General features: G+C 40.3%; 1 protein-coding gene and 1 non-coding gene across 5 annotated transcripts in view; both read left to right on the top strand.

The window, feature by feature from the left end:
- LRMDA (leucine rich melanocyte differentiation associated) overlaps positions 1-15,661 on the top strand; it is a 1,147,456-nt gene that overhangs the window by 265,380 nt on the left and 866,415 nt on the right. The window lies entirely within an intron of this gene.
- LOC115900646 lies at positions 664-770 on the top strand. The gene has a single exon (XR_004060299.1). It is a non-coding gene; the product is annotated as a U6 spliceosomal RNA (small nuclear RNA).

Raw genomic sequence — 15,661 nt, 5'->3', positions numbered from 1 at the left:
TCTTTAAGCTTGTATCTCTTTGTTCTTCCTTTTCCTCTTTCCTTTCTGACAAGGCCTCATAAACTCATCCCTTATAGCTGTACCTCCCACCCCCTCCCTTTAATAATCCCTGCTAACTGACCTGAAAAGTCTTTAGCTATTCCTATTCAGAGTCCAGGTAGGAGGTGGTGTGTCTCTTCTTCACTTGCTTTTGTAGGCAAAATCTCTGTGATTAGCCTGTAATATTACATTACCCATAACTAGCAGTTTCTTATTTAAAACATTCTGTCATATTCTTCCATGGCCTGATTTTTTTTTCCTCTTAAGAGTCTGCTGTATCAAGAGGTTGTTCTTTAAACTGAAAGCAGCTGAAGTATGGTTGCTGTGTTCTCATCCACCTCCTATACCTCTTCTCTACTCTTACTGGAAAGGGCCATTACTTTTTGCAGGAGAATGCTTGAGAAGTTGGTGGAATAACGGACATATATGTCGAAAAGTGAGTCATTGGCTCCAGGTATATTCCAGGTATATGGTACCTGCTCTGCCTTAAGAAATGCAAACAGTTACAAAAAGATACAATTAAAAAAATTGAAAAAAAACCAAAAATATAAGAGTGTTTAGTATAGGTAGTATAAGAAATGCAAACAGTTACAAAAAGATAAGATTAAAAAAATTTAAAAAACCGTGTTCACTTCGGCAGCACATATACTAAAACTGGAATGATACAGAGAAGATTAGCATGGCCCCTGCGCAAGGATGACACGCAAATTCGTGAAGCGTTCCATATTTTTTATTGAATAAGAAAAAAAAAATTTAAAAAACCAGAAGCTAAGAGTGTTTAGTATAGGTAGTATAACAGTAGGGTAAATAATAACAATAACAATGATAATTTTAATTTCAGACTGCCCATTATTGGTTTATCAGTTAGGTTTGGCTAAGTTATGCTGCAGTAACAACCCCCAAATCTCAAAGGAATAAAATAGCACAGATGTATTTCTTGCTTGTAATTTGTGTACATTGTGGGTTGGCAGAGGGACTCTGATTGTTTTAGTCACATAGGGGCTAAAGATGGCAGAGCAGTCAACACCTTGGGCATTGCTGGGCACTGAGCCAAAGGGAAAGAGAGCTCTGAAGTGTCTTGCATTGGCAATTAAATATGCCACAGCTCATGGGCAGAACTAATCACAATACCCCATTCTACCTTGTGGTTCAAAAAGGGGAGAACAGGAAATATTTGGTAAACAGCTTTAATAACTATTGATTGGTTATTCACAAAAGATACTTACTAAAAACCTTTTCTGAACATAAAAATAATGTTATTAGCTTTAGCAGTACATGATTGGTGATGACTGAAGAGTATAATAATTGAGTAGAATAATTGAGCAGAAAAGCTGTAAGACGATGAGTTAGTTTAACCCTCTGTCTTTTACAGATGAGGAAATAAAGATCCAGAAAGGGGAAATAACTTCTCAAGTTCATAACATTGGAGAGAAGCACGATTGAGATGCAATCTGGTTTCCTTGACTTGAATTCAATGTTATTTCCTCCTTCTGCCTCTCCCCTGTAATCTTGGAAGCCCCAACTTCCTTGTGTGTATTGCTATGAAACCTGTGAGTGCTGGCGATGCAAGGCCTACCTGTCCCTCCATTGACTTCAGTCCTTTGTTGACAGATCTCAATCTGTCCAGGTACTCTATGTCCATTTTTAGTTCCTTATCTTCTCTTTTCTAGACTCCTCTCCTTGGCCACCATAATACCATTTTCCTGCAGATTCACTTGGTTCTTATTTCCAGTACTAGAATCTGAATGTTTGCATTGAATTGTACAAGTATGACACAGGGTACATGTGGTGGCCATGAAGCAGTGATGAGATGTTCAGCAGAGTCACTTCAAAGAGGTGAGATCAGTAGGAACTCCACCAAATAAAATGCTTATTGATTTATTTGTCCATAATATATACCTGGCCCACTTTAAGAGGGGGAGGGAAATAGTGATTTGGTCTAGAGAATGATTTAATTTTCTAATTTGTCTGTGTCAGTAGAGTTAGAAGACACTGTTGGTTGACATTTCTACTGGTTTATTTTACCTTGTTTTTTAAGTAGTTCAAGTTTCTCCTTCAGACATTAGGGGAGAGTGAATAGGCTCCAGGATTTTAGACAGAGGCAGAAAACCTTGTAACACTTGTTGTTAGCAGCTAAGGGGTTGTACTTTCCAAATGACGTTAACTTTAGACCAGGGTAGACCTTCTTGTTAGAGGAGCTTTAGTTTTTCTTTTTTTTTTTTCCGAGGTCAGAATTATGGACATAAGTGTTTTTCAGCAGGGCATGTGTTATAACCCAAAGCCCAGGATTTTGGCATTTGATTCTTAAGTCACTAATGTCTATGGGAGACCAGGTGGAGGGCAGTATGCCTTCGTGGCATCAGAAAGAGATTTTATTACCCATTTTAAGGACCTTATCAGCTCTATGACTTATCAGCTCTAATGGATACTCATGCTCCATTAGAAATTAAAAAACAAAAGCTAACTTCATTAAATTATATGCCAGAAACACACGGGCAACTTGTTCTCTCTATTATGTGCATATGAGAGAGAGAGAGAGAGAGAGAGAGAGAGAGAGAGAGAGAGAGAGAGAGAGAGAGAGAGAGAGAGAGAGTGTGTCTCATTTGACTCTCTAGAACTGACTTGAAATAGGTATCATTGCATGGCTGACACCTGAGTGCTTGCTTTTGCTCATATGTTGGTTGCCATCCTAAGTGCTTTTATGTAAATTAATACACTTCATCCTTACAGTCGCCCTTTGGAGTAGATACTCTTATTATCCCCATTTCGAAAATGGGAAAACTAAGTTATGGAATATAATTTGCATAAAGTCACATAGCTGGGAAATGATGGAACCAAGGTTCAAATCCAGGCAGTCTGGCCTCAGAGCTGGCAGGTGAACCCTTCCACGGGGCTTCCTTCCTCCCTGTTCCCACCCTATTAGTGAGGGAGGAGTTACAGTGCAGTGCAGTGTTGGAATCAGATTTGGATTCCAACTCTGGCCCTGACCCCTACTCTCTGTGCTACTTTAGGCAACTCCCTTAGCATCTCTCGGCTTCATTTTTCCTACCAGCAAAGTAAGAACACCGGCCCTTACCTCAGAGGCCATAGTCCTTACAGTGAGGAACTTGTGCCCAGGGAATATCTCACTAGAACCACAGGTGTGCTGAAAGACAGTGCTAATTTTTATAATCTACAGATGAGCAGGAATAAGCTGGAACAGTATTTAATAGTTAGACTGAACTGGCGCCCTCACTTGGTGCAGGTGTCTAGCACATGAACAGGTGGCACATGGGCAGGGGTGGTTTCAGAGGCCACCTGGGAACTCTGAACAGTGGTCCATAGTGACAGCTTCACCTCCTTTTTTTTTTTTTTTTTTGTCTTCAGCATTTTGTAAATTTTATTACAGTTTCTGGCTATAAGATGTCAATAATAGGTTTAATTTTATTTTTAAAAATCCCTCAAAAAGCAGAACTTTTATAATAGTTATGAGTTGGGGGTTGAATAGAACAATCTTTGGTTCCAACAGAGGTTCTTCAATTATGTCATGAGAAAGAATTTGCATTTTTGTTGTTGTTAAAAATATGAGTTATCAGTTTTTCTTTTACAAAAATTCAAACTTTCTGGGCTGGGCATGGTGGCTCATGCATGTAATCCCAGCACTTTGGGAGGCTGAAGTGGGTGGATCACCTGAGGTCAGGAGTTCAAGACCAGCCTGGCCAACACAGTGAAACTCCATCTCTACTAAAAATACAAAAAATAGTCAGGTGTAGTGGTGTGTGCCTGTAGTCCCAGCTACTTGGGAGGCTGAGGCAGGAGAATCACTTGAACCTGGGAGGCAGAGGTTGCAGTGAACCCAGATCACACCATTGTACTCCAGCCTGGGCGACGAGTGACACTTGGTCTCAAAAACAAAACAAACAAACAAAAAAAATCAAACTTTCTGAATTTGTTCATCCCTAATGCCTAACAGTACTAGAAATCCTCACAGATATGTTTGGCCAAAAATACATTTGAAAATAATGCCTTCTGAAGGAAAATCCTGCTATGGAGAGAACATTTTGAAAACAGATGTTTGGAAATGTTTTCATCATTATGTGAGCCCAATGCTGAAAACTATCTAGGTGTGTTATCTATAAAAACACTTATCTCTGCTTACTTTAAATTTGAAAAAGGAATTTTCTAGCCATTAAAAAAATCTGCTCAAAGAGGAGTTTTAGTGGGCTTTGAATTTATTTGTTAAAAATATAAAATTGCCATACATTTTGGTTAATTGACATCAAGGAATATGGAAACTTACCCATTAAATTTAAACAATAATCTGAGTGTGACTGGTTAATGAGACTGAAAAAGAGTATCATGATTTAATACACTCATCTATTGATTGGTTTCTTCCATATATACTGTGGTACTGAATTATGGACCCCCAAAGTCATGTTGTCGCAATCCCTGGAACCTGTGAATGTTACCTTATTTGGAAAAAGGATCTTTGCAGATATGATTAGGTTAAAGATTTGGAGATAGGAGATTATCTTGGATTATTCTGGTGGGACCCAGATACAATCCCAGGGTCCTCATGATGGGTGAGGCAGAGGGAAATTTGGTACAGACAGAAGAGGAAAGGCATTTGTGACCATGGAGGCAGAGGTTGGAGTGAGTCTACCACAAGCCAAGAGATGTTGGCAACTGCTAGATGCTGGAAGAAGGAATGGGTTCTCTCCTAGAACCTCTGGAGGGAGTGTGGCCCTGCTGTCGCCTTGGTTTCAGCCCCATGGTACTAATTTCAGACTCTGGCCTTCAGAACTGAATCAGAGAATAAATTTTTTGGTTTTTTAAAATGCCACCAAGTTTGGGATAATTTGTTTCAGCAGCCATGTGAAACAAATACATATACCTAAGTGACTTTTTGAGCTATGATTTATTTATTAAAGTCAAGTTTTAAACTGAAATTAGAATTAAACCTTTGTGTGATTTTTTAACCAAATATTAAACCAATATTTTAAAAAATAATGAAGCATCATTATATGATATCTGTCTAATGAAAAAATTATCTATATATATTATATAAAGCAGTATATATATTATTTGGTGAGTGCAAAGAATTTTAGCATCATTAATATAATTGCCTATAAAATATTTCCTTTCTCATTCTTAAAATGTATATGTTGTATATATTTTATGTATACATTGGTACAATGGTGTATATAATTTATAAATAACATCATTTTGGGGTACATGAGCAAACAAGTTTGTAGAATTTTCTCTAAGAGATTATTGCCAAGATGAGAGGTAAATGTGAAAACTCCTGGAACATGGAAGACATCCAATATATCTTTGTTGGATGGATGGATGGATGGATGGGTGGGTGGGTGGGTGGGTGAATGGATGGATGGATGGATAATGAAAAAAACAGGATCCTAGGTTAAGCAGTAGGCCAAGGGAAGCATGGCTAATAGGACTTTGCTGTGGGCCCAGGTGTGTTCGATTCCAAAGCATATGATCATTCCACTTTGCAGTCATTATATGAAGAACTATGCAAATCATCTGTTTCACAATTTACTGAAGAGTACCAAGTAAGACTTAATGGCAAACATGTTGGACTAACTCATCTCTTCAGCATTGGGGTGGGGTGGGGAGCAGAAAGTGCGATAGAGAACTCCTGCATTGAGTGTGACTGTGCTGGCCTTAGATGTCAGGTAGCGGGTGGCATTGGGAAGGGGAGTCCGAGGCCTTTGTGGTGGGCTGTGCTGTGGGACTGTGCTCAGCTTTCTTGTGGCAGGCAGCTTTAGGCTTTTGCCTGAATGCGAGAGGCTATGAGAATCTGCCAACCATACATCAATAGAATATTTGTGAGCAACAACTCTTCTTCCCCATAGGGAGTATTGGAAGAGAAATAAAATTCATACAGTAACTGGTTTTGGACAATAAAGGTGCCCACACCTATGATTGCGGGGAACAGGGAGATGTTCGGATAAATTAAATTTCAACATCCCTCAGGCCTGATTATAGCCAGTAGCTTCACTCTCCTTTCTGATCCAAGACACAAAAGCAGCTTTCACTCCAAGTGTTAACAATAAACTACCTGGATTTGGAAGCTCTCTCTTTTTGATAGATCTAATGATGACAGGAAAATAGCCAGTGGGTCGGTGGGTGCTGAAGGGTGGTAATAAGAGTTTCTGAGCTGTGATAATCTTTAGCCAAACAGCACCCATAAACAGGGTAGCAGACCCCACTAGCTGAATCATGAGCTGAGTCAGCTCAGTCTTTAAAACACAAGAACAAAGACCAGTTTCTGGAAATCTTCTTGTGCAGTGGTGATGATGGAGTAGTGGGTTCTGTTTCATTGCTCTGTCCACTCTAATAGCCTCCTAGGAGGGGAATTCCCTCAATTACCTTTGTCTGTTTCTGATCCATTTTCTATACTGTCATGTCACTCCCAGGCTAAAACCTCCCAACAATCTCCCTTAGATTCTAATCACTTCCCATTATTTGCAGTATTTTATCTTTCTCCTTCCTCCTAATGCTTCAGCTGAATCCCATGTTTCTCTGATTTTTCTCTGCAGAAGACTCTTACCGATGGGCCCTTGCATATGCCATTCCCACTGTTTGCACCTCCCACCTCCTCAGTCTTCACCTAGCTAACACCTTTGCATTCTTCAAGTCTCAGTTTAAACGCGACTTCTTCCGGAAGGCACTCCCTGTACCCTGTTGACTAGTTTGGCTTTCCTTGCAATGTGCTCCCAGAGCATCTTGAATGACTACTGTCGTCACAGTCATTTAACTTGTAATCATGTATTCAGTTTCTGTTAGCCCTGCAGACCATCATCTCTCAGAGGTCATTGCACATTATCCAGCCACATGGTAAGTGCTCAGTTAATATTTCCCAACTGGATAGATGAAACTTTTCAAGAGAGAAGGTATTGTGTGATTTGTACCCCTACGACTTAGCATAGTAGCTGGCACCTAATACATGTTGGTTGAAGTGAGCTCAACAGAGAGGCTGTAGGCCAAGACTTTAGGGGCCCACTAAAGACCTAGATGCGGGTACTGGGTTTCATTTCTTCATTTTGTCATCCACTTCACCCTATTCAGTGAAGCCTAGGTCTGAGTACTGAGGCCAAATGTGGAAGGGTGGTGGTGTTATGGGATAGATCATGTATCAGTTGGCCTTTAGAAAGGGGAAAAAAAAGCCTCAAATATTCAGATTCATCAATGATATATTTCTAGAAAAATAACAAATAGATTATTTTTATTGCCATATTTTTGAAATGTAAAAACATAAAAAATGCAAGAGTTACAGGCAATTACAGTGGCAACCTTTGCATTTGGTTGGCAGCCTTAGGCTTCTTAAGAGATTCCTTATGAGTTGTGGTATAGTTTTCATGTGTGTGTCTCATTTTTGACCTGGGAGTGAGAATAATAATTTTGAGGTGATGAAAATAAATACTCAACTGACTAGTAAGCACAGAAATGGGTCTCAGGACTACAGATATCAGCCCCAACATCTGAAATGTAAATATCTCCTGAAATTCCCATTTAAGAGCAGATTTCACCTGCAAGTAGACTGTTATATCTTCCTGAAAAATATATACACCCTAGTGAGGGAATAAACACATCATTACAGTTTCATGACAGATAAGCTTGGCTCTGTTCGGGTGTAAACTCATTTTTCTTGGGTTGACCTTTAAGTAGTATTGTGTTATTGTATGGGATTTAAATCAATAATTTTGTCAAAGCAAAATATACTGCAGGTTTTTTTCTTTATCATTTAAACAGTTCTGTAAACTCTCAAGGAGTAATGGATTTCAACATGCTTTTCCCAGGAAGGGAAAAAGGGAGAAGGGGTGGGATGGGGGGAGGCGAGCATCATATAAAAACTCACTAAGCAGCAATGAGGCAGAAACCAGGGATAACTGCAGATCTGCCGATCTGAGAGAGTTCCGTTTTCTCTTCCAGGCAGCAGAGATAGAGGTGCCAGTGTGGGCTGTAATTAGTAGTGTAATACCTTTTCTGCATTCCTGTTGTAAAGCAACAAACTGTCCCAGGTGTGAGGAGGTTAAAATGAGAAGTACCCAGTAGTTATGAAGCAGCAATAATGAGTTTCCTTCTACTTACCATGGATTTGTGTGATATACAGCTTGCAATTAAGCATGGCTTGGTGATTCAGTGATTAATGTATATACAGCTCCTAAAGGAGGGAAGCCGCCCTCCCGTCACATCCTTCATGATGTTTACAGCTGGGTACCTATTAACAGGAAGATGGAAAGGGCCATTTACAATTCAGTAACCTTTATGACAGTGAACTCTTTAATCAGCATTTTATTTCCTTTGTAACACTTTAGTCATCTACAAATGTCAGAATAAAATAGGGCCATGAAATATTTAGGATCGGCATGTGGAAATTGACTTCCCTTGATTTAAGCTGCTGTGTCTTTTCATTTTGTTGTTTTGGGAGCTTTTACTTTTATTGAAAGACAATTTATAACTAAATGCTCCCAACAGTGACTGGCATTAGGGTAGGAGGAATTTCAGAGAGCCAAGTTCTGGTTCTATAAAATGTGTTGATGCTTGCTATATTGGGTAATAAGTTATTCAAATAAAAACATTAGTAAAGGGTTTGCATTTCAGAGCAGTATTTAGTAGAGGTACAGCAGACTCTGCAGAGTTTATGACAAAATACTCCGACATATTTTAGAAAGGTAATTAACTATGAAGTACATCCATAACAATTTTAGTCAGTTATAGTGTATACCTGAAATATGCATTATTGTCTCACATTATTTTCTTAGTGGGATTCTGGGACTTTTTCAGTTCAACAATAACTACCTTTCAGCTTTCTTGTATTGTTGCAAATGTATATAATACGTATTAAGAGAATTGTCATGTTTATATTTTTTAAAAGTCCTTTATGTAGAGATATTATTGTATTAAATGATTGCATTATTATTTTGTACTCATACCTTTTGTTAATCCATTTTAAGCCAGTGAACCCAAACATACCTCAAATGATGAGTTTTAAAAGTTAATCTTAGACAATGGCATGCTTTAAGAATTTGTCATGGTGCAGGACCATTCTCCACCTCCCCACTCCTCAAAAAAAAAAAGGTTCTTGGTGACTATTTGTTGGCCTTGAGGTGACCCTCAGTTTAGGGAGCTATTTCTTTTTCAGGGTTAGTGATAGAGTCTTGGTCTCTTATTGGCCATATGGGATCATCTTTCACACTTTTCTACGAGGTATTGGGAAGGTGTTACCTTTTCTTTTCTACTGCATGGAAACCAGTAGCTGGAGCCAGCCTGGTGCAGTGGAAAGACCAGTAGCCCGAGCCAGCTGAGTCCAGGTCTCAGCCCTGCCGTGAATTGTGTCATGGGCAAGTTTCTTACCTTTCTGCGCTTCTGTTTTCCCATCTGTAAACTGAACTGGTTTATTGGGTTAGATTGCCTTTAAGGGAACAGTGAGAGAGGAGAGGGAAAGGGGAATACACAGAGAATAAATTAAAACCTTAAATTCAAACTGCCACAAGTAGAGGGGTTTCTGTAACTAAACGGTGTGAATATGAGTCCTAAAGAGAGTGTCTTTACCTAGATGATGGAAGGCAAACTACTGGGGGCTGGGAGTGGGGTGGAGAAAGTGTGATTGGCTTATGAATTTGTTGTTGTTATTGCTAAAGAGTTAAAGTATCTATTGAAGCATTTAGCATGGAACAAGACACACTGTGTTATTTTCTCTTTTCCTTGCTTTCATAAAAGCTCAAGGCCCCCAGGTGTCTTCTGGTAACAAAACCCCAGTCTACAAAGTATCAGCAATAGTGTTGAGCTGAGATGTTTATCAAGAAAGTTGAGTTATTAATTTTGTTTGAGGGTTTCTCCCACTAAATTCAGGGAATACGAGGAGAGGGAGACCCGAGGATGGGCACTCTAACTCTGGGCAGCTGGGTGAAGAAAGGGCTCAGAGCTTAGGGTAATTACAGGGGAAGCCTTTTTCTAATTTTAAAATCTCATCTCCAGCTGTCCTCAATGGCTCACTTTTGAAATGGGTCTTTGGAACAATAAATGGGTGGAAGCAGGAAGGACCTTATAAAGCGGACAGGAGAGGCTCTGAACCCTCAGACTAGAGAAAGGAGAAACTGGAGTTTTCTCATTAGAAGTGGGAGAGTTACTTAGAAATTTTGGGGGAGGGGCCGAATGATGGCAGAGTCAAGGCTAGAGCTGTGCATGAGCGATGATGATGAGTAGGTGGTGATGTGTGGGAGAACGACTGGAAAAGGAGGATAGGGCATGCAGGAGAGCAACGTGTCAAAATGACTCTTATTCCATCCTTTCCCCCATCTCACAAAGCGTGCCTACAGTGCTGTCTTGAAAGCCAAGAAGCAGTGGGAGCCTGAGAAACCCTGGTGGCTATAGGTTTTGCTCCCAGTTTTCTAATTTTTAATCCATTTAGCTTCTTTACTTTTACATTTTTAAAAATCATTTTTTAAATTACAAAAGCTCTGTGAAACATAACCACAGAAAGTTTGAGAGAGAAATGAAAGAATAACACCAGTGGTCTTTAATGTTGCTGCATTATCACAACTTTTATTATTTATGTCTGTTCTTTTCCTTTTTCTGGAGGCATAATACTGTATAGGTAAAATGACAGCCAAGTGTCAATTTCATGTCCTTTTTCACCTGACAGGAGATCCTATACTTTTTGCCATGTTGCTTCACTGTCTTTATTATCATTTTTGAAGACTGCATACTATTCTATCAAACAAGGATTCCATTCTTTTTAAAAATAATTTTAAACATATTTTAAAACCCCACTATGGACTATATAGTTTTCTCCCATATTTTTTTGCCATTTTAGCAGTATAATATATGTCTTCATGTATTGCGTATATGTTTTCCACATTTTGTATTATTTCCTTAGGAATATAGTCCCAGGTATAGAAATATTGGGCTGATGAGACACCATTGTTTTGCATTACTTGTATAGTTCACAAGACTTTAAAAGTCTTAGATAAGTTTCTCCCAAGTTTTGGGCTGTGTAGTTACTCCAGGGTCAAATGATTTTCATAAGAAGCTTGTATTCCTATAGAGAATTTTGGACATTTGAGGCCTTATGAGGATCTAAAGTCACGTGGATGATACACTTAAAATTCTGGTTTAGTAGGTAATAGAATTCAGGAAAAAGCAGCAAACTGGATGTGGTGAGCAATGAATAGAATGAGGACTGGCATCTGCTGAGCTTGCAGAGTATGTTAGGGATTATCAAGCATGCAACCTCATTTAAATTGCGACATAATCCTGTACGTTGGGAATTATTGGTACCACTTTTTTTTTTTTTTCCCCCCAGATGAGGAAACTGAAACTCAGTGAGTTTAAGTGACCTACCCAAGGCCATTCAACTTTTACGGAGTCAGAATTTGAACTCAGGTCCACCCTGCCACATACCCTTTGTCTAAAGACGTGTGGATAGATGAAGTGGTGGTGGGGACCTCACTATACCCTTGGATAAGCATTAGGTGGTGGCCGTTTCCCCTTTGTAATATTAGAAACTCTTATTTTGACCCCTGGAACTTAGGCTTTTGTAGTGATTCCTGTTCCCTTCTGTAATCACAATACATAGTTTTGCTTTAGTGCCTTGGGGCATTGGAGACTTGCAGTAGGCTGGCTGAAAGGCAGTAGGCAGGATGTTCAGGGCATGTTAGGATGGTGTGTTTGTGTGTGTATACCTCTGGAGGAGCTGGCGTCCAGACGCCTGTGGCCCTATCAGATTTTACTATATCCCTCTGTGTTTTCCAGGAGGCAGTGGAGAAACTAAGATGTATCAGATGGGGAGAAAAGAGAATGGCCTTACTTTTGCAAAGCCAATTTGGGAACCACTGTAAGTGTGGGGCCCACTGAAACTGAAGGCTGCTCTGAAAGAACCATCCAGGGCCCTTGCAGAAACCCTCTACCTAACCAATGAGGAGCAATGAAAAGGGTGATGCTCAAGGTTAAGGGATCAATCCAAGGTCATAACCCCCACGGATGCCAGGCAGATTTAGAAGCGAGGGTCCTCATCATCGCCACAGGGAAGAACCAGTTAGAAAATGCAAATGAAAGCTGGTGACCAAGGGAGACCCAGGGAGGGGTTTGTGACTCAGCCTTCATCTTGCCTGGGCCTGGTCTGCAGTGTCTTCTCCCCTTTGAGGCTGCGAGACAGCTGGAATTCTCACATGGGGAGGATGGTTTTTTACCACTTACTTGGGTCTTAAATAAAATGGGAAGGCGGACAGAGCTGTAAGGGGTTTGCAGGGTGGTGGCCACGATGTTTGGGTCTTGCGTCTATATGGTCCTGTCCCTTTCCTGCCAGTACTGTGTTTAAACCTCAGCTTGGTATTTTTCCCTGTTAGAGGTGGGGACAAGGACTGGGGCTTTTTTGCCTCCCCCTGATGATTAGGACATATTAACCCACATTCATTCGGCCGCCTTGCTGCCTCTCGGTCAGAATTATTTAAATGTTTATCCTTCCTTACTTCTTGACCTTTCTTGTTCAGTCCTAGTTCCTGGGTCCTGCTTGTTTTGTGTTTCATGAGCTTAGCAAACCGTGGCCTCCAATTCCCTAGTTCTAGTGTTTTCACTTAAGATGAGGAGTGATGAGCCAAAGGTTTCAGGCTCAATCCTTGAGCAAAGGGCCGCTCTGACAGGGATTATTATTTATTTGTCATCTTGGATGTAATAAGCTGTAGGTACAGCTTCGAGAGCCCTTGATTTATTGCGCTGTCTGCTGCCACTAGCGGGGCGTCTGCTCTACCACGCAGGATGAATACCACACTGTCAGCTTCGTCGATCTGTCTCCGCCACTGCTCTCTCTCTCTCATAACACATTCCCATTTCATGCCAGAATACATAAACAATCTTTCATTATTTTGATGCCTTTTTCATATTTGTTCTTTACAGAACATAAAGTTTGAATTTATGGGTTTCCTTTACATTATTTCAACACACTCCACCATTTTCCGGGTTTGTGGTTTAACTCTCAGAAATTGGCTGCCAGGTGATTTAGTTATTTTGGCTTTCTAGTTTTATAGTTATTTAATATCGCAATGCCAGATACTGAGAAAATGGAGTGCATGGGAGGTGTGGGATTTGCAGTTTAGGCTCTTGTCATCAAGGCAATGTGATCCCTGGGATGAGGCGTGGGGTTAGCAACAAGGCACGGGAAATAGGAGATCATTGACTTAATTAAAAAAAAAATCCCACTTCAAAAATATTATTTAGATGATCAGTCACCCAGGGCCTTGATGGAGCTTGAAAGGAAAAAAGGAACATCCTGCAACTTTGGAATGCGCAAGGGTTTCTAAATTAGTGGTCAAAACGCCCCACCCAATTTTGTCTGCTTCTCCCATAGCAGCAGCTCTCAGCAGCATTCTTTATTTTCACCTGCTCTGTGTTTGCGAGGCTTGACCATATGGCCTCATTTTGAAGAATTTTCGTGCTTTTGCTTTTGTTTTTCCTAACTGGTAAAAGAACTTGTGTTTGAAGGCATTTGCATAGGAATAGGAAGTTGCTGCGTCTTTTTTCCTGGCAGAAGGACAGGCTTGGAAAATGGATCCCATACCTGCTTATTTCTTCACTTATTTGCATTGTCCTATTTGCATGGATTTCCCCGCCCCACTCTCATCTTCATCTTTTGTCTCAAATTTCATGATCTTACTTTTAACTGAACATAACAATTCTGTGTTATATGTTTTCAAAACTGAGCACCTTAATTTTTTTATTAAAAAAAGGTTTTCCCCAGTTATTTTCTGTGAAATTAAATTTTCAGAGAGACAACAGAAAAATAAATTTATAGAGTAGCTTACAATGATGATACTAGCACTGGTGATGAGGACTTTACATTTTTGCATGAGGGTATGATGTGTGCACGTGTGTGCATGAGTGTGTGTGTGTGCGTGAGTGCGTATGTGTGCCTATGTGTATGTCTGTGTGCATGCGTGTGTCTGTGTGTGTGCATGTGTGTGTGTATGTGTGTGTCTGTGTATATGCGTGTATGTGTGTGTCTTCCTCTGCTTATAGGACATGAGTCCATGCATCGAGGAGCCTCGTGCATTTCATATGTCTTGGTAGTTTCTGACAAATATAAGCCATTGGCAGGTGAGATCATATTCCAGTCAAGGTCAGTTAATCGTGCAGAAGTCATGATATTTGGGAAGCCAAGGTCCTTCTCAGTGGCAGTGCTAATGCAGGTTCTGTGGCTGAAATTCCAGCTCCTTTTGGAGAAGGTCTCTTGCTCACATGCTTAATTATGTGTGTATGTCCTTGCCCTTCCACTCGGCCCTTTAAGAGGAAGGGGCTCAAGGTGAGAGATGCTCTGCAGTTAGAAAGTTCTTTTGAACCCTGTCTCCTCCCTTGAAAGGCATTAAAGAATATGGATTTGAGTGCTATAGATGCAAGATAATTTTGCCGCTCCTCACCTCCCTTGGCAGCCTTCATTAGAGAAGTAGGGAATTTGCTTAGCTCACATCACATTGTACAGACCTGTTGTGGCTGGAAGGGAACCCTAGTTAATTAATATGAGAAATTTGTTTTGTATCCCTAGTAAAAAAGACGGTGTAGGTTGGTGTTGTCAGCAGAAGCTGCTTGTCACTTTGACCTCTTCTGTTAAGTGTTTGATGTGTTTTCTCAGAGTAATCTGTGAATAACATTATAGCCCAGCCAGAAGAGAAACCGAGGGAGCAATAGCAGAATTAATATCTGGGAGCGTTGATAATTATATATCAGAATCTAATTTTTAGCACAGAAAATGTGTTAATGACAGAGAGGAAAACAAAAACCACTAGCTTCTCCCAGCAGGCCCCAAAGTGTCATTTATTATTTCTCAGCTGGATATCTATCAAGTTTATGGGTTAATTTTTCTGTAGACTGTTATGTATGGGTTTGTGTTTGTTTTCAGCCATCATCACTAACAATACGGTTAATAGCAATCATTTGTTATCCAGCACTAGGCGTGATGCTTCAGATGAGAGCACTGAACTGAGAATACTCATTTGGTAGCTGAATAAGGCCCTGACAGGGCCCATTTATAACAAGCTCATTCTATAATGTCCATCCTATTAATAAAATTTTGTTGCTGTCTAATTAGAGATGTCTGATGTGTATAGGAGCACGGCAGAGGAGACTTTTTGCTGCTGCTTTTTCTTCCCTCCTTCCCCGGTCTCTTCTGTCACCACCAGAGCCCATCTGGGCATGTGGGTTCGAGAAACAAAAGGAATGAAAAGTGAGCTGTGGCTGCAGGTTCTGGGTTAAATGTGTGGCCACAGAGTGGTATGAAGACTGAAACACAGGGAGGTCTTGCATGCTCCCAGTTCTCCTCTTTTCTTTCTGTCCTGTGGGTGAACCTGCCTGGTTTGGTCATTTGCAGTTTGCCTCTCAAATTTGCAGTGATGCAAGGTATGGCCACACGATACTGTGATTGATTTCTGAATAGAGACAACAAAACTTAAACATCTGAGTGAATGCTTAGCCCTTCAACGTCATTGCCCTGAAAGGCAACACGTTTATTCCACTATCATTTCTCAAAGCCTTCTGGAAAGTTCTCTCAGTTTGTTTGCGGAGGCAGTCTCACAGTGTTTCATTCAATAAAAAAGTGAATAGTCTCCTGAAATAAGAATTTGGAATG

Source organism: Rhinopithecus roxellana, chromosome 11 (genome assembly GCF_007565055.1).
Source record: "Rhinopithecus roxellana isolate Shanxi Qingling chromosome 11, ASM756505v1, whole genome shotgun sequence".
Lineage (NCBI taxonomy): Eukaryota > Metazoa > Chordata > Mammalia > Primates > Cercopithecidae > Rhinopithecus > Rhinopithecus roxellana.
The sequence above is the reverse complement of the archived record's forward strand: the minus strand, read 5'-3'. Positions and strand labels throughout refer to the sequence as shown.